Raw genomic sequence first — 27,536 nt, 5'->3', positions numbered from 1 at the left:
CATCAATAACCTCTTGCCTCTCTCATTTCTGTCTTCCATTGACATAAGAGAAGCTTGAACTCTGGACTTTCTTTAGATGGATTTGAGGCACCACTAAGACTTCTATCTCTTCAGTTTCAATAAACCTTTCTTACTCCGAACCCTGACGTTTTGAATTTTGGTCTTTTGAAGTGTTAGGCACATGGGCTTTGGACTGGTAACACCTTTACAAATCAGTAAGAAGAAGACAGCTCAATAAAAAATATATAAAGGATAGGTACAGGCAAATCGCTAAAGAAATAACCAAAATGTTCTTACATAAGATGAAGGGAAACAAAAATATAAATGAAATGCCATTTCACACTAATTAGATTGGAAAAAACTAAAGAGTCTGACAACACTAACTGCTAAGAATTAGAGAAAAAGAACTTGTTTGTCAATATCCTACAAATATCTTGTAAATGAAAAAATGTTTACATCCTAAGACCTGGCAATTTGACAATCAGGTATATGATCCAGAGAAACTCTGGCATGTTGCTTCAAGAGGTACAAGGATATTCATAAGGCATTGTTTATAATAGGAAATGAAAACAATCTAAATGCTCACCAAGACAAGAAATAATAAATTGCGATTTATTCATTCAACACAACACTACACACCAGTCAAAATGAATGAACTAGACATATAAGGCCAACAAGGATTGAGGGGGAAACAAGTAAACTGAAAAAAGCAAGTTTCAAAATATGTATACAATGACAAAATCACATTAATAGCTGCTTAAATTTACCAGCACATTAAAAAAAAAAAAAGTGCCAGGCCCAGTTTTAAGCATCTTCTGTAAATAAACCATTTACTTTTCACAACAACCTTAATAGGTAGACATTTCTATTATCCCAATTTGACAGATGAGGACAAGGAGGCATGGAAAGATTTAAAAACTTGCCTAAGGTCACAAAACTATTAAGTAACAGAACCAAGATTTAAACTAAGGGAGTATAGCTCTAAAGTCCACTTTTTAAAAGCTTTCGAAGAAATGCCATGTACTCTGTGTGTGTGTGTGTGTGTGTGTGTGTTCTACATTGTAACCCTGATTATCTTCAGATTATGATATTAGGGTGATTTGAGGTTTTTAAAAATATTTTAGTATTTTTCAAACTTAGGACGAAACTGGGGAGAACAAAAGAGACTTTAACCTGATCAGCACTGCTCCAGTATAGTATAAAGTTCCACACTGCTCTTTTAAAATTCAGTGTGATAACTATGATATATGTACTTCTTTTATCTTAAACATATATCTGAAGCAAAAATGAAAAATGTTAATAGTATATATGGTATATAAGTAGGTTTACTACTTTTTTGTAATTTTCTGTATTTTTAAAACCTTTCAAAAATAAAAATCTCATCTATAAAACAATACAACAAAAGTAAAAAGGAAATTTAAGGAATTTCCAATATCCATATTTCAGCTTTGATTTGGAAATGAAAACAGCTAAACTGTGAGTTTTTGTATGTATATACACTAAACATACAGATGGAAATGTATTTTTACATGAGTCAAAGAGATACCAAAAGTATATAAGAAACAGTATCTCTTATTATATGTTTTGATGACTCACTATTCTGTTAAAATAGCACCAGCAGGAAAACTCCCCTGATATCTACCACTTTTTTCTTGATAGTTTGTCCTTCCCTGTTTCTTTCTACTTGTTTGTGCTTCTTAAAAGGAAGCAAGAAGGTGCCAAGAAATTGTCATACACCTTAAAAATAATAATAATAGCCAGAGATGAACATATATGCAGCCCTTCAGAATATAAAATTCCCCGCATACAACCAAATAATGTCCCCAAAATGTACTTGTAAATTGGTTGTTTGGAACTCAGAACGTATTTTCCCATAAAGAAAGTAAAAAGAGGATATGAGCACCAGGAAAAAGATATTGCCTGAAGTGCTGGGCCATGAGCAGTGAAACAGGAAAAGCATATTTCCTGATGGCCCAAGAAGAAAAGAAAGTATTCTCAACCACAGTTTGAGGACGGAAATCATGTCTCATTCACCTTTGTATCCTCAGTGACTAGCAAAGTACAGTTGACCCTTGAACAACAGGGGTGTAAACTTGTGCAGGTCCGCTTATAAGTAGATTTTTTCAATAAATATGGAAAATGTATTTTCTCTTCCTTATTATTTTCTTAATAACATTTTCTTTTATCTAGCTTACCTTATTGTAGAAATACAGTATATAATACATATACAAAATATGTGTTAATCGACTATGTTAACAGCAAGGCTTCTGGTCAACAGTAGGCTATTAGTAGTCAAGTTTTTGCAGTGTCAAAAAGTCATACAGATTTTTCACATGGATTTTTTAACTGCAGCGGGGAGGGGTGTCAGTGCCCCTAACCCCAGCGCTGTCCAAGGGTGAACTGTACCTGGCACTTATATATAACATTCAGAGACCGCTGCTACTGACTGGTGAGGAAATGAGAAAAAAACTAAGTTAAGCAGTCCATCAATAGGTGGCACTGTCAACACAGAACACTTTGGGTGTAAGCCACAAATTCAGGTTGGAGTGTAACAATGTTCATTAATATTAGCATCCACATATGTAAAACTATTACCAGGTTGGTGCTGGTACCTAGGAGAATGCCTTCACCTTAATCATTAGCTCTTAAGATTATTGTGTATTGCATACGCACCATATTTTGGAACTCAGTTTTGCTAATAGGAATCATAAGATAGTTTCTCTGTTGGAGTAGTGGTTATGTGGAATTTTCAGGGTTTTCTCCTATGACCCTTGAAAATATTTTTACATCATTTTTGATTATTAGAGTAATACTACTCAGAAGCCAGAACATAGAAAAGTAGAAACATTAAAATAAAAATTACCTATAATCCTATCATCCAGAGATAACATTTTTATTTTGTTCTCTGCCAATCATTTTGCAATATATATGTGATATATAAATAACAGCAAATATTTCCTTATATTCTAATTTTTCACCCAACATATTGTACTTTCTCATATCAGTAAATATTTTTTGAAAATATGACTTTTAATAACTGCATCCATCACATAAATTGTTATTAATTTCAATATCCCTCTATTTTATGACATTTTGACTGTTACGAATTTCTCACTATTATAGTAACACACTATATAAATTAATCCTTTCTTATGTATGAAGTTCTACTTTGCTGTTTTAGGATTCAAAGTGATAACTATGATATACAGTAATAAAGTGTGGAGTGCTTGACTTCTCCTCAACCCACAAATTCCATTGAGCAATACTCTATGGGCATTAAACAAACAAGAAAAGAAATTTTAATCAATTTTCCTTCAGTCATTCTCTTCTACATCTGATAGGAAAGAGGAACGTCCCACAAAGATAGTCTCTGACATCAGAAAGGACAAGAACAACAAATCAATTTTCCTGCTAGAGCCACTTCTGTTTTCTACTTAGAATAATAAACCATGAATTTAAATAGGAATAGCACAAGATTTGTAATATATCAAATACCTCTATCTTTACCAGTGCTTAAATGTAGGTTTTCACAGTAAGTAAATTGCTTTGAAAAATTCTGTAATCAAAAAATGTAACTAATATCAATCAATGAGAAAACAGTAAGTTTTCTTCTACGATTCTGCCATCATTTTTATTATTTTTTAAATGAATTAATGTCATATACTCTATCTCTTCCTTCTTCTAATTAGTCCCCTAATTATTCCAAATATTAGTCAAGTTGCCATAAATAGGCCAATGCTCCAGTAGCTTAAGAATCAATAATTATTTAAGCCTGTGGTAATTCATGTGGAAAGGTTCAGAACAAATTAGCATCAGCTTCCTGGCTCTCTTGCACAAACCGAAAATTTATATCGCTTCACCAGTTTTCAAAAGTGTAAATTTGTGCACATAAATTCAAAACTCAGGCCAAAATCTACTCATATTTATTTCACTATTGGGCTGGTGTCAAGATCAATTAACTTCCATAAGTAGTACATTCTTACAAAATTCCACAATGAAGTAAGTCTATGTTTGATCATCTAGAAAAGGAAAATTATGTAACATATAGTCTATATAATGATAATGGTGGTGATATATGCTATTCTGGACTCCCATAGTTGAGAGCTGCGGTTCAAAGGGAAATTGTGAAAATTCTGTATAAGTTGCCTAAAATGTTTAATTCTGGCCAAAATAAAACAAAATCCCTATAAAAGAAGCCAAATTTGTTTCATTAGAAATTCAAACAAGGTTCAAACAGATCAGAAATTCTGGATACTTAAGTTTCAAAAGCTGAATCCCAGAACTCTCCACTCTAAATATAAACTAAATAATTTGCCCAAGTCCTTATTATTACCTATTCTTAGGTATCCCAGAGATTGCTTTTTACAATAATATCAAATGTACTACAATAGATTAGTGTAACCTGGGCTACGCTGTTTACAGGTGTCTCCACCTCCTTCCACCAAGAGGAGAGAAGAGATAGACTAGGACAGGCAGAAAAGAGACTATATACACCAAACGATAGCCTGTAATCTTGTAAAATTGCTTTTTTACATTTGGACTATTTCAAGAACAACATATTCACAGAGTAATACAATTTCTGCCCTCACGGGTCTATTAGCCGTCTGACACGCGTTTTCTCCCCAAATAAATATATGCCTGTTGACTGATGCCTGTCCTACTGTTGCAAACAAGAAATAACTGTCTTGTAGGACAAAAACCCTTCTCTAAGGCTCCAAGGCGTAACCATACGTTTGCATCAAAAGCACACTGAGACAATAACAAAAATCTCCCAGCACATGTCATTTGAAAGCACGATAATGAAAAGCTGTTGCTGCGACCCAGTTTTATAGGTCACAAGCTTTTCTTTTTTTTTTCTTTCTCCCCTCAGAATGCGATAAACTTCAACGGGAGTGGTGGCGACCAAGAATTGTTTCACCTCCCCCCCACAAAAAAAAGACTGGGGTGGGGAGACTGGCCAATTTAGACGTTGAACCAGTTCACGCTGGCCGGGCAGGCTAAGCAGACCCCCCTGGCAGAAAACCTGGCCGCTGGGTGCCCGCCAAGCTCCCGCCGCCGTCTGTTGAAAATAAGAGGCAGGTGGGATTCCGGGAGGCCACCTCCGTCTTACGTAATGGGTATGTCAAAATCCCAGCTCCAGGACCTCCCCTCTCACCGCCCCCATTTCCACCCCCACCCCCATCTTCCTGCAACAAGAGCCCCAGGCCAGCCCCGAATGGAAAATCCGAATGAAAACACCGGAGCCCTCCACGCGTTGGACGCACAGGCGCGGGTGCTAGTCTCAGCACCGCCGCGCCATCCCGGAGCGGTCCGAACCCACGGTGAACGGCCGGGCTCTGAAAAGCCCCCGGGCGGAGGTCGCAGCCATCCACACCACCTCTCCGAGACCGGTCGGCCCCGCTCCCGCACCCAAGGCTGTCACGGCTCCGGGCCGTGACAGCTCCTAATGCCACGGCTGTCCACGTCGCCGCCCTCGCACTCACCTCACCGCTGGCTTCCGCGCGAGCAGCGGATCGGGGTTGGAGAGCGGTGCCGGGTCACCTCACGAGCGGCGGCGGGACACGAGGGGCTGAATGCCGCGGCGCTCTGAGCCTGCTTAGCTCATCCCTAGCCCTGCGCTCCGCCCTGCGCTGCACCCCCGCCCGCCCAGGCCTGCCGTCTCAGTCAGACGGGACTCCCCCTCCCTTTGCGGCCGCCGCTGCCTCCGCCTCCTTCTCTGGCTTCAGCAGCCGCTGCCGCCGCCGCCGCCGCTGCGACTGACGCCATCTTGGCAGTGACGGAAGGGGAGGGGGCGGGGATCACAGCCCACAAGGGCCAATCGCGAGCCAGATCTGGCCATAGGGGGCGAGGCTGGGCGGAGTTGAGAGTCGCGGGGTCCTAGCTCCGGAGACTTTAATGCTAAGAGAAGGTAGGCGGGGCTCAGCCGGTGACGTACGATGTTGATGGGAAAATGCGCCGTGGTTCCCCCTCCTGTTGGGAGATCCCCAGCTAGAGAGGGTTGTGGGCGAGACTTATCTTCACTTCCCCTTTCACTACCCAGAGGGTCAGGGGTCCATATTGGGCCGACAACCCTGATGTCTCCTACCTGCGCAGCAGCGCCGGGAGTGCTGACATTGCCTAGCCGGAGCTCTGCGTGTCTCTCAGAGTGGCGGTTCCTCCACTAAGGGCACTCAGATTCCCTAGGAAACCCCTGAAACGTTAGTAACCACCTAGTAGGTTTCGATCCCAAGATAGTGAAGGTCAGGTAAAATGGGGAATTTAGGGGGTTCTCTAAAAGTATGTAGATAAAACACCTATTGTTGACTGAAAGGGTGTAGATTACATTGGATTAATGGCCTACTTAAACCTGCCTGTGGCTCCACCATTAGTGACTGTTGGCAACTTGTCGCTAAAAAAATGAGCATGATAAAGGTCGATTACCGCTACAGGGTTGCTCTGAGGGTTAAATTCTGTAATACATGTGAAGTGCTTGGCATAGTGCCTGAAAGTACTCAATAAATGTTATTATTCCATGGACAAATGAAGAAATAGGACCCTAAAAAATCCCTCTGGTTTCAGGTCAACTTTCCTAAATTGCGCAGAATAGGCATCAGTCCCTTTTACTTACGAAGTTTATAGATCTATTTTCTATCTCCATTTCTTCTATTGTAATATTCACTATCAGTCGCTCAACAGACATTCATTGAAACTCAAACAAAGGCTGAAGAGACAGAGTGGTAAGGGAAACAGAAAAGGTCTGCCTTCATGGAACTGACGATCTTGTGAGAGAAATAGGGACAACAAATATTTCATCACATTTTGGGGGAAAACATGCTGCAGAGGTTATGAACAGAATTCTGGGCAAGCCAAGAATAGGATAGCTTAAAAAAAAAAAACAAACAGTGATCAGGAAACTCCATCTGAGGGATGAAAAAGAGCTAGTAAATGTGAGAGACGAAGAGGAAATATTTAAGGCAGAATGAATGGCTGTGCAAAGGAACGGTGGTAGGAGCTTGGATATTGGAACTGAGTGGAGGCCATGGTGCGAGGGGAATGCATAGTGCAAAGAGGAGCCTGGTATGAGACTGAAGATGTGAGTGAGGGCTCATTTCCCCAGGGTCTAAGAAGACACAGGAACAAGATTGGATTTTATTGTAATTGCAGCTGAAAGACATTGATGGTAGGGAATGACTATTAGAGGAAAGTAGTTGAGAACAGTGATGTTTGTGGTCTAACATCTATATCTATATTTCAGGCAATGTATTGGCAAAAAAACCAACAACTGGATTTAATGTAAAACAAAGCAAACAAAAACCAACACCCTGGTGTTGAGCCTCTTCAACATTAAAACGGTCAAATTGTATGTTCTAATTTTCAGTTACTTTACTGTTAAAAATGTGTGAGTATCACAACACTGTGTACAGAAAAATACTACTTTCACTGAAATTGTTAAATGATGTAATTTGTTTCTAAGTCCTTTGTATGCTATGTTAACGTTGTGTGTAGTAGTAACCTAATCAATGCTATTTAATAAACAGTTTTTGCTTTTTTTTATTGATTACAAGTAGCAATCCAAACCAGTCATTCTTACTCATTTTTGTATAATATGCTACTAGAGAAAAGAATATGAACTATTATAAATATGTAGTTTCTTGATGTTGTGGTTCTAAATCTATTTTTAAGTGCTTAGCTCGGAGTTTTCTAATGAAATTTGCTATTGAGACATGAATTAAAAAAATTATTGTAAAATATACATAAAACTGACCATTTTAACTATTTTTAGTGTACAGTTTAGCTGCAGTAATTACATTCCCATTGTTATGCAACCACTATCCGTTTTCAGAACTTTTCATTATCCCAAACTGAAACTGTACTCAGTAAATAATAAGTCCTATTCTACTTTCTAATACATGAATTTTTTAAAGGTGTCTGGTGAGTTCCCCCCACCCCAAAATAGCACATGGCCTTAGTGATCAGTAGGATTATTTGCTCCCATTGAAGGGTTCAGTGGACCATCTATATAAGTTTTGAAACCACCACCCAAGAAATAAGGATTAGTGTTTAAGTTTTTAGCTCAGAAGGCTAGCACATACTAATGAGAAGTATTAATATAGGATCGATTAATTTTTAGTACTGAAAAACTGTGTTCCTTAACAATAAAATGTGTTCTATGGTCTTGTAAACGTATGCTCCAAAATGACCCAGACAACCTGCTCCTCTCTAAATGCATATTTTTTTAATGCTATTAATTTCCATTAAAAAAAACAAGTGATTCCACCTCTGGGTAAATTTAATTTTAAAAATCACTCATCTGTGAAAAATGGATTAGAAAAAGACAAGAGAGAAGAAAGCAAGTTTTTACATTTCAAATAACCCAGCAGTCTATAAAGTTATGATGTTCAAAAGATCAAGATTTGACCTGAAAATACGGAATTGATAATTTTTTTCTGTTTTGAATACATCCTAGATGCAGCGTTTTAACACCAATAAACAAGCTAAATTTCTTTTCCAGGTTGGAACATTCCTCCTGGTTGCCCATGTCATCCAACATAGCCAGCCAGTGATTGCAAGGCAGGGGTTATAGCATAAAGGGGCACAAGGAAACTCTTGGGGATTGTGGATATATCCATTTTATAGATTGTAGTGATGATTTCATGCGTGTATATACACATCAAACTTATCGAGCTGCATGCTTTAACCGTGGGTAGTCCTCTGTATGTCAATTATATCTCAATAAAGCTGTAAAAATAATTAGTAGTCTAATTGGGAACTCCCCATTTCCCCATAGGACGCAGATTTAGCCTTTCATTGGTTTTAATTTTGGGCAGACCTTTTAGGTCGATTCCTCTTTGAGGAGTAGCTTGGTTTATCAAATCATTTGACCAGCAACAAAAAGCACTCTTTTATTGGCAAAAAAGATTCAAATATTTTCATCTACTTTACAGAATACCAATTAAAATATTATAGACATATAGTTGCAAGCACAGTTTACAGAATGGGATTCTAAAAAGTTTCAAAAGTTGAAAGATTTGAAATGTTTTGGTTTTTTTTTAATCAAAGAAAACACTTTCTGAAAACATTAAAAAGCAGTAGAAAACATAAGCAGTACTTGACTGCATGCTCAGGAAGTGCTTTTAAGTACCTCAGAGCCTTTAACAGTCATCTCATCAGTAATCTCAACATCCTAGGCACATGCACTCACTATAGTCACCGTTAAACTTAACCCCTATGTGTGATTTGGGCAAAAGAATCTAACAATGCAGACACGGCAGATACAAAAATGTGCCTTAAAAATTTGGGCCCCATCCCATTTCTGAAACTATGTAATCGTTTACACCTAGAACTTTATCTGGCTATTTCTTAGAAGTTATTTTTAAATACTGTGGTTTGAACAATACATGAAGGAAAACTATGAAACCAGTAACAGTTTAAAGCACTGGAAGCTCAAGGTGTTGCACTGCCCAATCCTCTCCTTCTGTTAAATCTGTTCACCTCAATTGCTATTCCAGAAGTTTCCCACACCTTTAAATGAAAATCTGGAGCCTTCTACAAAGTAGTTCTTGATATCTATGCCATGGGGCTTCCTTATGGGTGAGAAAGCCTTCCACCAGGCATTTACAGTCCTTTAGAAACTCTTTGGATGTGTCCCAGAGCAGAACTCACATTGCCAAATTCTATTCACTGTGAAACAGTGTTAGAATGACATTCCAGTGTATTTAGTTTGCAAACTGAAATTTAATAGCAATGTTGTCAAATTATCAATTTATTTCTCAACAACACAAATCTGATGAAATACCTTTGAAAGACAGATTATCTGAATAACTTGCAAGAATAATGGTGAGAAATGTCATGTTGCAAATGACAAACTTGAGGGGAGTGTCCAGGGATAGGATGGCTGCAGCAGTATGAGCCACTGCTGTCTCTACCCTCTTGGTGGCCAGTTGAGGAGTCATGCCTTTGACTCAGCACTTTTTCACAAATTTGAAAATTATCACCTCTCAAGATCCTCAAGTGAATGCTTTTACTTTTTTCAACAATTCCTTCTAAATTCAATTTTCAGTTTTTAAATGATCTGCAAAGGAAACATTTTTATATAGTGTGTCTTTTTAATTGTCATTGTCCACAGTCAAGCATGCCTCCTGACTGTTTTTTAAATGGTAGGACAGTAGTTTTATAACTTTTAACAAATTCATTTTAGTCATTATTTATACACAAAGCACTATACTGGGTACAGAAGGAAAACAAAGATGGATAAGCACCAGGCATATAACTTTAATTTAAAAATAAGACTTTAGAAGTTCTGCACTAGATGGATAAACTTGTTGCTGGGGGAGTTCAGTGAATAATTCTTATTGTGGGGATTGCAGGTGACAAATAGATGAAATTTGAACCAGTCCTGTGAGAACCTAGACTTTCTATTAAAAGTCAGGGTGTCATTGTTTGGGGTGTGGTGGAGGTACAAGGCAGGAACAGCTTTTTAAAAATTATTCTGAATCTTTAAAAGAGACATATTAGAATTCTTCTCAACAAATGAAAGGGATACTTATAAATCGTTCCAACATTTTAACTCTCTTTGAGAGTAGCCATAAATTCAAATAATTTGGAAGGATGGCTATCTGTGCTGACTTGCAGGAAATATGAGTCAGCTTTTCTCATGTACTCAGCACTATTTTTACAGCTAGGATATTTGGGAAACATGAAGCTGAGCAAATAAGCACTGTAGATCTTTTATTTTTATTAATTGTCCAAGACATGCATCCTGCAAGGGTAGACAACAGGGACGGCATTTTTTTATTGTCAAGGCTTAAGGAACCTTGCTGGTAAGGGGAAACACCTGCAACTGAAAAATTAAAATAAAATACTTCTACTTTCTATTTAATCCTTCAGACTAGGAGAAAGACACATCTTTAGTCTGTACCTCTCTTCTATGCTTCAGGATTGTGTAGTCAACTGACTTCAGATAGCTCAGTCCCAAGTGCACCTGAAACTCAACAGTTTTTAAAGTAATCTCATTACATTTTCCCAATCCTGTTTCTCCCATATTCTCTAATTTCTTGAATAGTACTCACCATGCACCAGTCAGAAAAGTCAAAACCTATGATAATCACATCCTCTTTTGTTCCTCTTTTCTTTAACACTTAGCCATCAAAACCAATTGCCATCACCTACCTAACATCAATTGTATCCTTCCTCACTTTTCCATCTCCATTCTCACCAACCTAGTTGTATCCCACATCTTTTTTTTTTAACCTGAAATTTTGCAGCAAGCAACTAATTGGATACCCCAACTCCTGTCTTTCCCTCTTCAATCCATCCCTCCTTTGTTGCCAGGCCAATCTTTCTAAAGAAAAAATATGATCAGTTGTTCCAGACATAGTTTGAGGTTGCTTGCTTCCTCGTTTCTTTTTATTCTCGGTGGAAAATTTCATCAATGTCCACTCTTGATATTACCTAAGAAGAGGAAAGCATTAAGACCTATGCTTCATTCTTCCCTGCCCCTCTCTAGTATGGTGGAGACAGCATCTCATTCAAAACACATTCAGACTCAGGACACAAGGCTCTTAATTGAGAGAAAGAATTCAAGCCTCTGCAGTCCATAAGCACCGTATTCTCCTTTCCCGCAAAAGTGTATACAAAGAAGAGGATTGGTTATATCAAGCTAGTTATATTAAGGGCAAAGTTAATCCAGAAGGGAAAAATTCTAACAATTCGCTTGTTTGAGATTTGGAGAATAATGCGCTTTTAGTAATAAAGATTTAAATTAACAACAACAAAAAAAGATCTTCAAAGCCACTCCTAAGGCTATTTTAGGCTTTCTAGTGTCGGCATCACTTTACTATCTCCCAGAAACGAACATCCTTTCTCTACATTCTCCGCTATGACCCTTCATGTTTTCATATTTGGCTGTAATTATTTTAACAGCATTTTTTAATTTAATAAACATTACCTTATTGATTTAATAGAATTTAGATGTCGTAATAGTAACTTATAGAGTTTAAAATTATGTGAAAAGGAAAATGGAGGGAAGTTGATATGAGGCTTTTATCTGAATGTATTGGAACTGAAATGGAAGAAAGGCTTTTAGCGATGGCAAAATAGGGCAGTGCTAGCAAACTCCTACTCACCTGAGCAGTGCTGTCTGGAAGGTGGTGGATGGTACAGTGAAGAAAGGAGAGCCATAGAATCCTTGATGTTGGGTTAAAGAGTGTAGATAATGATACAGCTCATTTTTAGCAAACCACGCTAAAAGAAAATGGGGATTAGTAGAGTTATGAAAAGAGAGAAGAAACATAGTCTTCTATTTCACATTCTGATGATCATATAGTGTAAGGCTCTGTTTGCCACAAGGTTAGGAGCAGGAATTGAACTACTAAAGATAATAAAAATGGTCATTGGTTGCAAAGGAAAATCTCAAGGGTGGAGTTCAGGTAACATGTAGGGCAATTGGATAAGGGTAGGGCTAAATGGATGGAGTTATAAAGCAATTGAGGTGGAGCAGGCAATTAGGAATGGATTTAAAATGTATCACCTGACCCATGTCACGATGGCTTTATAGGAATAACTCTTTCATAAATTAATTTCATGTTTCTCTGACCCAGAAGAAAGGATTTTTGAGCAGAAGGATTTTTGATCATCTAGTGACCATTTCATTTTCCCCAAAACGACCATTTGCCTACTTGTGATTCGTCCTAGGTCATATACAAAAGTGGGAGGAGAGTTAGGGCTAGAATCCAGATCGCCAGATTCCCAGTTCTTTGATTCCTCTACTACATAAGTATGAGTTCTGATAACTCAGTATTCTAAAGTTCCCATGAAGTAAGCTGGATACACAAGAAAACCCGTCTTTTGGAGATGAAGAAACGGAGGATCAGAAAGGTGGAGTGAATTTACGAAATCACATGGGTGAACTAGACCAGAGTCCAGGCCTCACAATTCCTGGACCAATAGGCTTCTACCAAACCACACTACATCTGAGATTCAAAACAGGTGAAATCCTTGATGCCATGGGCCTGGGCATATTCTTGCCCTCAACCTACAGGTGTTTTACATTGTACTGTTTTACACACACACACACACTCTGCTAAGTATTGTAACAAAGATTACAAGACTGAAAGATTTATTTTGCCAGACTAGATTGCTGTTTAGCTAAAAATTGAATGTTACCTAATTATCAGGGAAATGCACATGCCTTTTTGTGATTGATAAGCTAGCAGGAAGTGAGTCTGCTACAATATTAGGAATGTTTCACTTTCACCAAAGGATGGGTTTCAGATTCTCTACTGAGTAATACATATATCAGATGGGCAAGCATTAAAAAGTCTGGCATTACCAAAGGTTGCTGAAGCTGTTGAAAAACTGGAATTTTCATGATCTTCTGGTGGGAATGTCAAATGGCCCAACCTTTTTGGAAAGCAGTTTGGCAATATTTAGTAAAATTGAAAATGTATATACCCTACAATACAGCAATTCCATTTCTGGTTATACACTCTAAAGCCTTTTTTTCAAACTGATTCATGATCCATTGATGGATTATGAAATCGTTCAAGGGTTATAACAAACATTTTTTACAAATAAAATAGAACAGAAAATATCAGGGTAAGGATTGTTTTGGGAATTTTTGTGTGCTATTTAGATTCTCCCTCTCCACAACTGAAGCATTAATTCACCCAACTGCTAGAAGGATTGGCTGCCAACAGCTTTTAGATGAGTCCTTCTCCAGGACTCTCTCCCAGAAGAGGGCCTGTCTTTGGGCAAGTAACTCTCTGCCCAAGGTCAGGCTCTCTTCCTGGGTCAGCTGTATTGAGTAACCGATCAACGCCTGAACCCCTTGTCCCAATTTGAAATTACTCTGGGGGATCATTGCAGCCAATCCAGGATCACCTGAGGCCTTTGCAGCTCATTAGAGCTCAAAACTCCCTCTGCCCATTTCAGCTTCCTTCACTTCCCCATAGGTGCTGATCCCAGGATACTCCCCAATAAAAGCCCTACACACATATTTCTGTCTCAGATCTACTTCCTGAGTCTATGATGCTATATGCATATATGCATGTACAGTGTCTGAACGTAAAATTATTTCTCACCATGTGTATTGGCCATAAAAACTTGAAAACCCCTGCAACTAGAGAAACTCTTGTACATATGCACCAGGAGACACTATGAGGATGTTCATTAAAGTATTGTTTGTAGTAATGATGACTAGAGAGAAACTAAACACCTATAATCATGCAATGGAATACTATACAATACTTTTAATGGAATGCTATACAATATTATACAATACTTTTAAAAAGTGAAATCTACTGACATCTATCAACATGGACAAATCTCTAAAATACTAAGATACATACCGACTTCAAGATAGTGTATACCTCTGGAGAGGGAGCCTGGAAAATGGGATGAAGTTGAGGCTTCAACTGTAGCATTGTCTTGCTTTAAGAAGCATCTGAATATATATGGCATATATAGCATTTATTAAATGTATATGGGTATACATGGGTTTCTTTTTTCACTTTTCTTATGTTTAAAATATTTTAAAATTAAATTTTTCAATGAATTATTGCAGAAAACCTATACACAAAAGCAAAGCGTTTTTAACTTTATCTTATTATCAGGAAGTAGCGAAAGGACAGTTAACAAGGTCACTTCCTCTTATACAAGAAATTTGGTCAAAATTTAATGGTTCATGAAATAGACATTTCAGTTTTAACTGGCTGATTTATCGTAAAGCAGTTTTTTCTTCCCCTATTTTCATCACTACTAAGTTCCATGTAATAACAATACTGGAATCTTTCAGCAGTTCATGGAGTTCTGCTGACATTCTCTTTAAAGAGTTTTTCAGTAATTAAGTATGAGGAAATACAAATCCCTAGGTGCAAGGGGCAAGGATAGTCATCATTTCCATCATTTTCATAAAGATTTTTGTGCAATTTTTAAAAAATCAGGTCAATTGAGATAAAATTTACATATAGTAAAATAAATTCTTCTAAAGTGTACAGTTTGTTGAGTTTTGGCAGATGTATACATCTGTGAATCACTGCTACGATCAAAATGTAAAACACTTCCATCCCCCCAAAAAGTTCCCTTATGCCTCTTTGTGTTCAGTCCTAGACCTTGACAACCAATGATTAGATTTTTTTATTTCCATAACATTGCCTTTTCCTGGATGACAAATAAATAGAATTATATAATATGTAGCCTTTAGGGTTGTTTTTTTTCACTTAGCATAATGCATTTGAGATTTGCCCATGTTGCATGTTGCACGCCTCAGTTGTTTCTTCCTTTGTATTGCTGAGTGGTATTCCAATCACAGTTTGTTTATCCATTCTATAGTTGAGGGACATGTGGAATTGTTCCCAGTTTTTGGTGATTATGAATAAACCCTCTATAACATTTGTACACAGGTTTTTGTGTAGACATGTGCCTTTATTTTTCTTTGGTAATACCTAGGAGGAGGGTTTGCTGGGTCTTATGATAAGAATTTGTTTATAAGAAATTGTCAAACTGTTCCTCAAGGTAGCTGTACCCTATTGCATTCTCACCAGTAATGCAGTATTAGAGTTCTAGTTGCTCCACTTGGTATCACTAGATTTTGATTTATTTGGTTATTTGGGTTTTGGGGTTTTTTGTTTTTTTGTTTTTAAAGCCATTCTAACTGGTTAAAATGATATAGTGGTATCTCATTGTGTTATAATGGTATCTCATGGAGTTTTAAATAAGAAATGTCAAAGATTGGATTATTACTAAATCATCTTTCCTACACTGAAAATGATAGAAGAAAATTTCTCTGAGCTTGAAAACTGTTATACTCAGTGAAGCCAAAAAAGGGGTATTAAAATAAAACAAAACAAGCAGAAGTATATAATTGACTATGTAGGCAAGGTCTCTGTAATTTAATAACAGCTGTGCATTAATGGTGATAGGTTAAAAGGACAGAAGATAAGAAAAGACAATAGAAATATCATTACCATTATATTCCTAGGTCTTCAGGACATTGCCTTTTGTATCTTATGGGGCACTTTAGAGTTCAAAAGAAACTGGGAAACTTACATTAGAAGGAGGAATTCAGTAGAGGTTAGTGTTATTATCCAAAAGCATATGTAAGAGATAGATCTAAGGAAGAAAACTAAAAAGAGTAAGCAGAATAAAAGTATGGCCAGTAATGAAACTATAAATTAGAGAAAGAAGTGGTTGCAGCTTTGGGAGATTCTCTGCTGAATTGTTTACTTGACTCTTTATTTCACTTACTTAGGTTGGGTTTTATCTTTCTACAGAATATGTACAAAGTGAAACACTTTGCCTTTGACGATTTAATATGATCTACAAAACTTAATGCAGAAGCTTTATTAATATTTCAACTAATGCATATATTTAAGGAAAAGCAAAATTTTACAATATTAGTAAGTTCTGTGTATAAAAGCAATCAGGAGAAAACAAATCTTCATACCTAGAGATGAGAACACATGTGTCTATTTATAAGGAACTACTTACTAATAATGCAAAGTAAACTCTAAGTGATGATACATAGAGATTTCCAAAGCAATGGGGAAGTTGAAACAAGCACATTTGGGGGTTCAAGTCTATTAGAAATAGTTGCAGGTGCAAGTTTGAGGAAGATCGCTAATGCCCACCTCAGTCCTCAGAACTAAGAAATTCAAAGAATTTGAATAACTGGACCAGGAGCTGATTTGGGTAAATAAGAATATCATCTAGACTGGACACATCTACACCGCTAACTAGAGTGGGTCAGAAAATATCTTCCAAAATAATTGCTCTTGTCACTACTACTGCTTTGAATTGTCAGAAAAAGATTCATGGCTTGAATGAGTGCACAGTCTACGAAGCAAGGTTTGTTCTGGATGTTGAGCACGTGTAGAGTGAGATCTGTCACTTCTTGGAACTGGAATGGGAAAGATGTTTGTGACACATGTTTTGTTTGTGAAAAGACTGCCTTTGGACCATGATTATTAGCTTGTAGTTCCAGGGAAACTTCACATCCAAGGCCTAAGAAACCTCACTCAATATTTTTCTTTTGGGCCCAGTTAAATTCCTTAGAATGGGAAATTTTGATGCTAATTTTTTTCAAGAACTGCAGATGTCTCTGAGAAACTTTTGAAAAGTCCTTTTTAAAAATATCTGTAACTTTAGAGGGATGAAGATTAGAGTAGAAGAAGATATTAGCAAATCCTAGTCCAGATTTTGGGATGCTGGGGGAAAACTCACCTTTAATTTTCACTTAACTACCTCCCTTCCAATCCAAGTACAATGCCAACTACATCTTAACCATTTCCCCCTTTTGAGTATTTTATGATCATGGCTACAGTTGTTGGACTTGAAGTTGAAGGGCTTTTCAGATTTTTCATCACCTTGCCTGTCATTCATTTTGTGAATATATATTGTCCCAGTTTTTAATTACATAGCTTATGACAGCCTATGTATTTGGATAGAATGATTAATTATCATCATTATCAAAACATTCAGATATCTGAATATATCCATACAAGCAGGCATTTACAAAAGAAATTCCACAGACATATTCCCTTTCTTCCATTAGCCAAAAAAAAACTTAACACAAGATAATTATTTTATATGATAAATTTTTGGTCACCCATTTTTATCCCTAAACCCCATCTCAAATCCTGAAACCTCAAGAGAAATTACATAAGACTACATACCTTATCTGTACTTAATACATGATGATCAACTGCTGTTATTGCCTTGGCCTTCATAATTCTCATATTATAAAGATGACAATCATTTATTTAGATGATTAATTGTCCTTAATCCAGTTTCGTCTTAAAGTTTAGAGTCTCTGCCTCATGGACATGGAAATTGGCCTAGTGGTTACTAGAGGGGAGTGGGGAGGGGAAAAATAAATAAAATGTAAAAAAAAAAAAAAAGAAAAGAAAAAAAAGTTTAAAGTCTCTGCAGGAACCACCTTAAACTTTAGTAAAAACAGGGCTCATTCAGGATAGAAGCTTAGAGAACTTAGAATTTTTTTTTTTGTTTTAAAAATCAGTTACCTACTAGAAGACCTTCATGTGAAAAGTTATATGGAGTACTCTTTCCTTTTTTTTTTTTTCCTATTGTCCTCTCTGGTTTACAACAGACACAGCTATGTTATAACCACACAGTGAAGTTTTGCAACAGAATAGCCTCGAAATAGCATACTGTCCAGTTGAAAACTTAGGCAATCAAAATGGAATAAATGAAACCGTGTCTGCTAGACTTTACATGTTCCTTTTTTATAAGGAAAGCTATTGCCTTTTTAGGAGAATATTATTCTTTAAGTGACCCTGTACTCTGTATCTCAGTTGCTATAGTGTTCAGTTATAGGGCTGCAACTAAGACATAACTCTTTTGTCTTCAAGTGCTGCTTTAGTCACTAAAATGCAGCTTCTGAAAATAAGTCAGTATTACTACTTGGGAACTACCATAGTGTTTCTCATTTCCTTTTAAAATGGTAAATCACTGAGGGCATATAAACCTTTTAAAAATTTTACTATAAATGTCTTTGTATTTGAGTTGCAACAGCAATAAATTAAACAGCTGCAATAAGGCTCTGAAACCAAAGCCTATTTCTCAAAAACGTGTTAATCTCTGGGTTAGTTTTTCTTGTTGTGTTTTTCGTTTGTTTTTGTTTTGTTTTGGAGGTTTTTTTTGTAAGAGGCCTCTTCACTCTGGCCACAGATGACTTGCTTGGGTTTCAAAGTTTTTTTCAATTTTATTTCTGATATGAAATTGAAGTGACAAATAGCAACATGTGGGCCACTCTGATAGACTGAAAATTCTCCTTAGGCTGCACATGGCTCACGATAACTGTGCAATATGCCGTCATTAGAACTGCTTATCTGACCATCTCAAAACACTTTGTAAACATGGTGTGTCCACTCAAAGCCAGCCTAGCAAGAGAAAATTTTCAACATTTTTCTCCATTCCTACACATATAAGATCATTTTTAATGTGGAAACTTGAAGCAAGGCTTAAAAAACTTTTTTTCAGTAGTTGTGGGTAAATTGTCAGGTTTCTTAAAAATGTCACAAGCCAGTGACCAATAGTTCAGTAATATGGTTTCCTAACCACACGAAGGTATGCTCAGCCAGTCACTGGTCTCATGATATTATAATGTGACTTGGAGCACTATTTTATGACAATTAGGTGACACAAAAGCCTCAGAAAAAGCATGATTCTAGGGCAATATAAGATGCCAATTTCTTTTGGTCTTTTTTTTTCTATAGCAGTTTCTTGGGTTCTTGGCTCATTGGAATAACTTACTTTAGGTGACCTTGAGGTTGGTTGAATTAGTCTATAAATTAGGATTCTTAAAAGTAGTTTAGTAGAAACTCATCAATGAATAAGCTATTATTAACACGTAAATCCTTCCTCATATAGCACTTGAAACTGAAGAGTTATATGAAATTGTCTTTTCTTAATCTATTTTATTTCATAGTTAATAGGTGAAAAGTCATTGTTATCTATGTAATGGAATGAAAAGGATGGCCTAGTTTTGACCTGAAAAGTGAAGAATTTTTTGTATTTGTGGCAATGTTTACATGGCACAACGAAAAGTAGAGATTTTGGTATGCACTCAGTTCTAGTTATTTTGAGAACAAGGAAAGCTAGCCTGGCCTTTGTGGACTAAATTATTTGGTTTGGGTTAGCTATTTGGGTTTGACTTCTAACAACAACAACAAAAATACCATTGCTCAAAAAATGTGGCAATGTGTTCCATGCTACTAACGAGTCCCATCAGAAAAAGAAAGCAAGGGGAGGAGCCATTATAGTCTTCAGCAAGAACAGGCAAGCATATCCCTCTCATGTGCATTACAAAGCAAATATAGTCATTCAGCTTATGGGGAAGAATAATCCATCACACACTATGATTTTTATATTGTTTTTCACGGATTGAGAAAAATTATTTGCAATTTTATTTTAATTTTAAAGCCCATTAACGTGAAGGAACTAGAATTCAGCTCTAGTGGAAGCTAACTCCGATCCCTTAGCTAACAGTTTCGTGGCTTAGCCTTAGATTTGTGGTTCAGATTATTCTTGGGCTGCTGGCTTGGTTCAGAAAACCAAGCACCCTTTACAACTCTGAATTAGAAGTCTCAGAAAAATTTTAAAAGACCAAACCTACTTTTCTTAATTACACTGTATCTCATAAGAAGATTGCTCCTTCTAAAATTAGCTCTCTGATGGCAAAACAGCTGGATGAAAAGTGAAAAATTCAAAGACTCATCTTGCTGTTTCAGATATTTAATTATTTTAAAGAAATAGAATACAGAGTGAAAAACACCTGTTCAAAACAAGAAACTATAGAAAATAGCCTAGTAGATTAAAAAAATTAGAACCTCTAGAAATGAAAAACACAGTAACAAATCAATAACATAATGGGCAAAAAGATTCTTTGATTCTTAGTCTCTATATGTTTTGCAGTTGTATAAGATACATAAAACTATGGTATATTGAAGTATATTTAACGCCGATGTGCATTAGTATTTATTTCCTGTGAGACGTTAGCAATCTAAAAATAGAAATACTGTACACTTTTTATGAGGTTTTGGTACACAATCTCAAAAGTTCACAATGAGAACTGAACTTTTTCTTGAGCCAAGTTTGCCCTTGGCCAACAGAGACTGTCAGACCCTATTATATTTTTACCCAGTCTGACAACCTTTGTTATTGTTGTTTTTTTAAGTTATTTAACATATGGAAAAAATAAGTTTTTGGCAAATGCGTAGAGTGGTACAACTACCACTAAAATTAAGATATGGAATACAGTGCCCCAAATTCCCCTGTACTACACCTTTGTGATCAAACCCTTACCCTACCCTAAACTCCAGACAACCACTGATCTGTTCTCTGTTCCTACAGCCTTTTCTAGAATGTCATATAAATGGAATCATGCAATATATAGACTTTTGAGTCTGGCTTCTTTCACTTAGCAAAATGCTTTTGGGATTCATTTATGTCCTTGTGTGTATCATTCCTTTTTTATTGTTGAGTAGTATTCCATTTTATAGATGCACTATAGTCTATCCACTTCCCAATCAATGGACATATGGGCTATTTCCAATTTTTGGTTATTACAAATAAAACTACTATAAACGTTAGTGTTCAGGTTTTTTGAGTGAACATAAGTTTTAATTTCACTCTGTTAAATACCTAGGAATGAGGTGGTTATGTCTGTGTAATTCTGTTTAACTTTATAAAAAACTGGTGAACTGTTTTCCAGAGTGGGTGTACCATTGTGCTTTGGCTACCAGAAATATCTGAGAAGATAAGAGGATTCAGTTGCTCCCTGTTCTCACCAGCTCTTGGTATTGTCAGATTGTTTTATTTTAGCTATTCTAACAGGTGTGTGGCAGTATCTCATTATGGTTTTAATTTACATTTCCCTAATGACTGATGATGTTGTACAACCTTTCATTGCTTATTTGCTATCTATGCCTCTTCTTTGGTGAAGTATACTCAAATCTTTTTGCCTATTGTGTTTGGATTTCAGCTTCTCTGTTTTTCATCTCTAGAAGTTCTAATTTTTTTAAATCTACTAGGCTATTTTCTATAGTTTCCTGTTTTGAATGGTGTTTTCCACTTTGTATTTTATTTCTTAAAAAACACAATGTAGTTATTTCACCTGTGTCCAATGATTCAAATATCTGAAGTCTTTGTGAGGGTTTTCTTTGTTTCTCTTGGATATTGTTTCTGCTGGTTTTCACCCATAGTAACTTATTTCTTTGGATGATTAGTGTTTGTTACTGTGAGCTGCTCATTTTCCTTGGAAAATAATTTGTGGATTATTTTCTAGAGAAGATTTGCATTTTTTCCCATATATCTGAGGCCTACTTAATTTATAGTAATGGCTTGCGGCTTTTATTTGGACCTGTTTTGGCTGTAGATTTTCACAAGCTTACAGTCTTTCAGGGACAGAATTTTTTGGTCCTCGATTCTGCAGGAATTTTCCTTGCAGTTGTCTGAGGATGAATGGGTACGTAGGTTGTTTATTTTTATTTTTATTTTTAAATCCTCATCTAAAGGGTCCCAGCTTTATTGGGAGGGAGATCTCCTATAGGATTCTTTAAGCTTTAGGCTTTATTTTCTGTTCCAGCTCTGTCCTCCCACCCTCATCCCACTCCCATGAAGCCAAAGCTGCAGTGCACCAGATTGAGCAAAGTGATCTCAAGGTTATAGGGGCATTACTTAGAAGAAGAGACTGTAAATGGTGCCTCCTAGTGTTATACACCTGGACAGTGTTGTCCATTTACCTGTCTAGGTTTCTACTTAACTTCTCTTTCAGCTTGTAATTCCTTGTTTTCCAGTCCATGTGTTAGTGCTTTTAAGAAGTTTAGGATTCTTTAAAAATTCAGCCTTTTAAAATTGTTTCCAGTAGGAAGGGCAGTCTGAAATTCTAGCCTGCCATATGCCTGGATATAGAACTCTCAAAACTCAACTTTATATACCCTATTATTTATAAAGTATCTGATAGCCTAATTTGTTCAAATAATAATTACCTTTTTTACTTTCTCACCAAAGCTTTAATTAGGAAAAGTTTGATGGAATTATAAAGAATCCATAGTCCCTGGTATTTAATTATTCCCTCAAGAATTTTATTAATGCATGTATTGGGTTTACACTGAAATACCAAAGTAGCTCAAGAGTTTAATTGTAACCACAATTTTCAAAAATGTTTCTCAGAAAATGAGTGCATTAAGCCAGAATAATGTGTTGCATGGAAAATGTCGTGTCCCCATAGTTACGTTAGACATAACAAGGGAAATGTCTTCTGGTGGTTGATAAGCTAAAAGGAAGTGAGTCTTGCTGTACTACAGTATTAGGAATGTTTTTAAACTTTCGCTCAAGAATAGAAGATTTCAGATCCTCCCTTTGCTCAAACATAAGTAAAAGTAGTTATGGAAAAACCATATGTGTAGTCAATGCTATGACTCAGTGTATTGATGTCATGTAGAAAAACATAATGCAGAGATCCTTTTTTGTGGTTTATTTAATTCTCTCTGTTATTTATAGTATTTGCTCTGAAGTATAACTCAATAAAATTCTAGCAATTAAAGAAAAAGGAAATTTGTCTTAGCCCAATATTATATGCCCCACTTGGAAAAAAATATTTTACAACATGTATCAAATCATCCTTGGAGACTACAGAGTCCATTTGTGCCTGGCATGTAGTAGATATTCAATCAATGTTTGTTAAATCAATTAATTAATGGACAGTATAGATTGGGCTGTTATAGGGAAAACATGCAGTGGCTAAAATGTTGTCTTGATCAAATTATTTGAGGAACATTAAGGAGGAAAGATGCCTGGGATTCAATCCCCATTCTGGGGTCCCTTAATGCTACAGCCTTGGGTAATCCACAACCAACTTGGGCCCTAGTTTCTTCATCACTTGCCCTACGCTTGGGTCAAACTGCACTGCTGCTCCTTGTACATGCTGCATGATTTCCCAATTCAATGTCCTTGTCCTTACAGTTATCTAAATGCCTTCCCCATCACTGCAGTACTAACCCTGCCTAGCTGTAGCATCTTGCTTCTTAATAATCCTCCTAATACAAATGCTCCCCTACCAAGCTTTTTTGACACCGTCCCAGCTAGAAGTTACCTTTCCCTCTGATCTCATAGAGCATTTTTTCCTCTTTTAACTCAATGGTGTCACTTAACACTTCATAGCTTATCTTATGATGATCTTCTATATAGATATATGTACTATGCTGCTTCTCTGCTAGGCTGGAAGTTCATGAGGGTAGGGCTCATGCTTGCTATGTTTTTGTAGTCCCCAAATAATACCTAGAAAAATGCGTTGAAGATAATATTTTTTCAGTAAATATCTGCTGAATCTGAAAATAGGAGATAATAGTGTTTTCTTGCTGATGAGAGGTCTGTGTCAGATGATAGCTTAAGGTCATTTCCAGCTTTTAAACCAATGATTATGGAATGGTGATGGTGAATGCTGGATATAAATAAATAAAGAAAATTGTATAAGTTATTTATCCATTAATGGAAGAAGAAAAGAGAATACTTGGATGGATCAGAGCCTATTTAAAAGCAGAGATGAAGAGGGAAATTGATGATGCAAGAGTAGAAAGTGACAGGAGCGGTATAGATTATTCTATTCTAATCATTTTTAAAAGTTCTTTTTTCCACTGCATTTTTTTTTTAATGTACAGCTGGTATATTATGTACCTAAATTTGAGAGATTCCCTGAGGACTTGAGCCAGAAAGTAAATTGCATTTTTAGCATGCAGTTAACAATCTCACAGACGTAATGCTGAACGAAAGAAAGCTGACAGTCCACACTATGTGATTCCATTAATATGAAGTTCCGAAACAGAAGTTTTAGACTTCAAAACTAATTTCTGGTGATAAAAGTTAAAATAGTGGTTGCCCTCAGAGAGTGGTGACTGGCCCGGGGCACAAGCGGTATTCAGAGGTGCTGGTAATTCTCTATATCTTGATTTGGGTGGTGGTTACAAGACACATGTAAAAATGTTTTTAGTTATATACTTATGATTTGTACCCTTTACAAATGTAAGTTATACCTCAATTTAAAAAAGAATGCAAGTTAACAAATCTGGTTGCCCCACATATCACTGATAGGTAAAGGGTAGATTCAAACTATGCAGTGTGTTTCCTGGAAAAATGAAGCACACTTTTAAAATTCCAGAGTTTTCTCTTCGAACCTGTGACCAGCTGGCTCTTATAAATAATGCATTAAAATATGGTTAGGACTAGAAGAATTTGTGATGTGTGATAAAATGAAAACAACCAATGATCATATGGTTTACTCATTTTGACTTTCATTGTGACTTTCTGGGAGAGCCAAGATCACCAATAAACTGTCATGCAGTAAGAATGGAATAAGTGCTGTATGAGGAGACTGTCTAGTTGTGAAACCTTGAATAAGTCACAGGCTTCCTGGACATTGGATGTTTCCTCTGTTAAATGGAAAAATATTCTATCTGTTTAAAGATAGAGAACAGAATTAAGTGATCTCTTAAGATTCCTTCCAGCTCCTAAAATCTTTGGCTTATTTAAAGCTTTTACACTATTGGAAGTGAGTTACTTAAAAAATCTGTAATAATAGGCAACAAAAAAATGTAGGTGGAATTGGAGTCATGCCAAGTAGTAAGAGATCCAGGCAGAAAACATCTTTTCAGATACAGTCAGCTACCTGAAACCATTTGCCGTTGTTCTCTGGGGATTTCCCTTGCCTTCAGCAAGTAGTTTACTTAATAATGGTTTTTTGTTTCGTTTTGTTTTGTTTGCTTTTTTTTAAAGAAAGAAAGAAAGGAAAGAAAGAAAGAATCCCTGACAGCAGTGTGAGTTCTGTAGTCAGCCTGAAAGTGGAATTTAGTTTCCTAGTGAATTTCTTCATGGGCACAAGCCTTTAGGGGTGGGACAATTTGGGTGAGGGAAAAGGGAAGGGAAGGGAAGGGAAGGGAAGGAAGGAAGGAAGGAAGGAAGGAAGGAAGGAAGGAAGGAAGGAAGGAAGGAAGGAAGGAAGGAAGGAAGGAAGGAAAAGATAAGGAAACATTTTTAGACTTCAGTCAAAGAAAGCATTGTATGGCAAGTTTTTCCTTTGTGGATTCATATTTGCAGAGAATAAATCTATTGCAGAAAATGATATTTCATAAAATGTATGAGCTGAGAAGGAACACAAGTCGAAGTTTGGCTTAAATAAAATCTCACAACTGGGAGGAACTGTAGGCATCATCTTTTCTTTCCATACTAATAAGTGTGAGCATCATGTCTATTTTTCTAAAGAGGCAACTGAGGCCCAGTGAGGCTAACCAACTTGCCTAAGGAAGATCACAGAGCTGGGAAGAGCACAGGAATAGAGACAAAAAGCCTGTTCTCAGATTTCCAGCCTGTTGTATCTCCCACTGCACCAGGCTACCCCTTGTGGTTCCTTTTGGATGACTTGAACACAGGAGAGGCAAGGAGGACTTTCACTGTTCTTTGTTTTAAAAACAGTTGAGAAAGTAGGAAGCTAATGGAACTGTGAGTCAGAAGACCAGAGCCCTTCCACTTATAACTGGCTATGTGACCTTGGAAAACCATTTAACTTCTTTGAGCCTCAATGTCCTTATCTGAAATAGCACCTCGTACTGTCACTGAGGCAGAGATCAATTGAAGTAACTTATGGAAAAGTGCTGTATGAAAAGTGCTGTAAAACAAAATGTGATTGTTAAAACAGAGAAGTGTTTATCTACTTGGTAAATTAAAGAATTAGAAATTATAAAACAATAATACCTGATAAAAATGCTCTGGGTGAATTCATGTGAACAGCAGGGTTGCTGTTATCACATATAAAAATCTATGATCCTGTAACAGAAATGTCCGTATTTATTGTAACAGTTTAGTGTAATCACTTTTAATAAGTCTCCAAGGATCCTTCCCTGATACGTAGATGCTGGTTGTAAAAAGAACTTTTATGTGGGGATATATATCTCTATCTTTTGCATTATCAATCTTTTTAAAATTTGTAAATTCAAAATGGTAAATACGGTGTTTTAATTTTATTTTAATTTGTATTTTCCTGATTATTAGTGAAGCTTAGCATCTTTTCACCTTTTTATTGGAAATGTGAACTGATAAAGCTTTATGGAGGGCTGCTAGACTGTGCCAAGAAAAATTTAAGTGCTCATAGCCTTCAAACCAGACATTCCATTTTTCAGTATCTCCCATAGAGAAATAATGCTCACATACATGCACATAGAAGCATATAGAACTCTCTTCAATGCAGCATTGTCTGAAATAGCAGGTAACTAAAAATGACTTAAATAACCATCAACAGGAGGAGTAGTCAGGTAAGTTATAAAATATCCAAACCATGAAAAACTACGTGGCCATTGAAAAAGAATAAAGTGGAGCTTCAACATGAGAAAAAAAAAGTTGCAGAATAATATGTATAACATAACATCATTTACTTAGAAAACAATGAAAATAAAACTATATTTCTACATGCATATATATGCATGTAAATGATAAGCAAATGTCTTGAGAGTTACATAAACAAACTGAAGACAGGTTACCTAGGGGAAGGAGACTAAGTGTGAACAAGTGGCCAAGGGAAACTTTTGTATTCTTTGTATTGTTTGAATCTTTAAAACAAGAATGTATTTGTGTATTAGTTAGCTAATTGATAAAAAATAAAATACAGTTTAAAAGTGACACTGAACATTGAAGTATAAAATTCAAAAGAAAGAACATTATTATTTTAATTTGAAGAACATCTTTTAGTTTACAGAGATCTTGGATTTTCCAGAGTAGCAAGATAAAGTACCAACTAAAGCTGAACTAAGATGACATCTGTCATTCAAGAGAAGAGTATAAAGTTTAGTCAGAAATCGAAACCATCTAGTATATGGATATTTGATGTTATGTAGAAATGGACTGATTCTTTTTTTCACTTTTTGTCCAGATATCAAATATATACAGATTAAGGTTTACCCTTCATGTCACTGGTTTTAAATTAATCAAACTATTATTGTGTCTCTTATTAATATTTTAAATTAAACAGAGTCCATTTCAATTAGACCAAC

At 36.4% G+C, this 27,536-nt stretch overlaps 1 protein-coding gene across 3 annotated transcripts in view; it reads right to left on the bottom strand.

Moving 5' to 3' along the window:
• DENND4A (DENN domain containing 4A) overlaps window positions 1-5,745 on the bottom strand; it is a 106,220-nt gene extending 100,475 nt beyond the window's left edge. For all 3 annotated transcript variants that reach the window (XM_015596067.2, XM_015596068.2, XM_025038919.1), the window contains exon 1: window positions 5,484-5,745. The gene's annotated coding sequence lies outside the window, so the exon portion shown is untranslated. The remainder of the gene's footprint in view (window positions 1-5,483) is intronic.
• Window positions 5,746-27,536: the final 21,791 nt, after the last annotated feature.

Source organism: Pteropus alecto, unplaced genomic scaffold (assembly GCF_000325575.1).
Source record: "Pteropus alecto unplaced genomic scaffold, ASM32557v1 scaffold86, whole genome shotgun sequence".
Lineage (NCBI taxonomy): Eukaryota > Metazoa > Chordata > Mammalia > Chiroptera > Pteropodidae > Pteropus > Pteropus alecto.
Note: the sequence above shows the minus strand (reverse complement) of the source record. Positions and strands in the feature narration are given on the sequence as shown.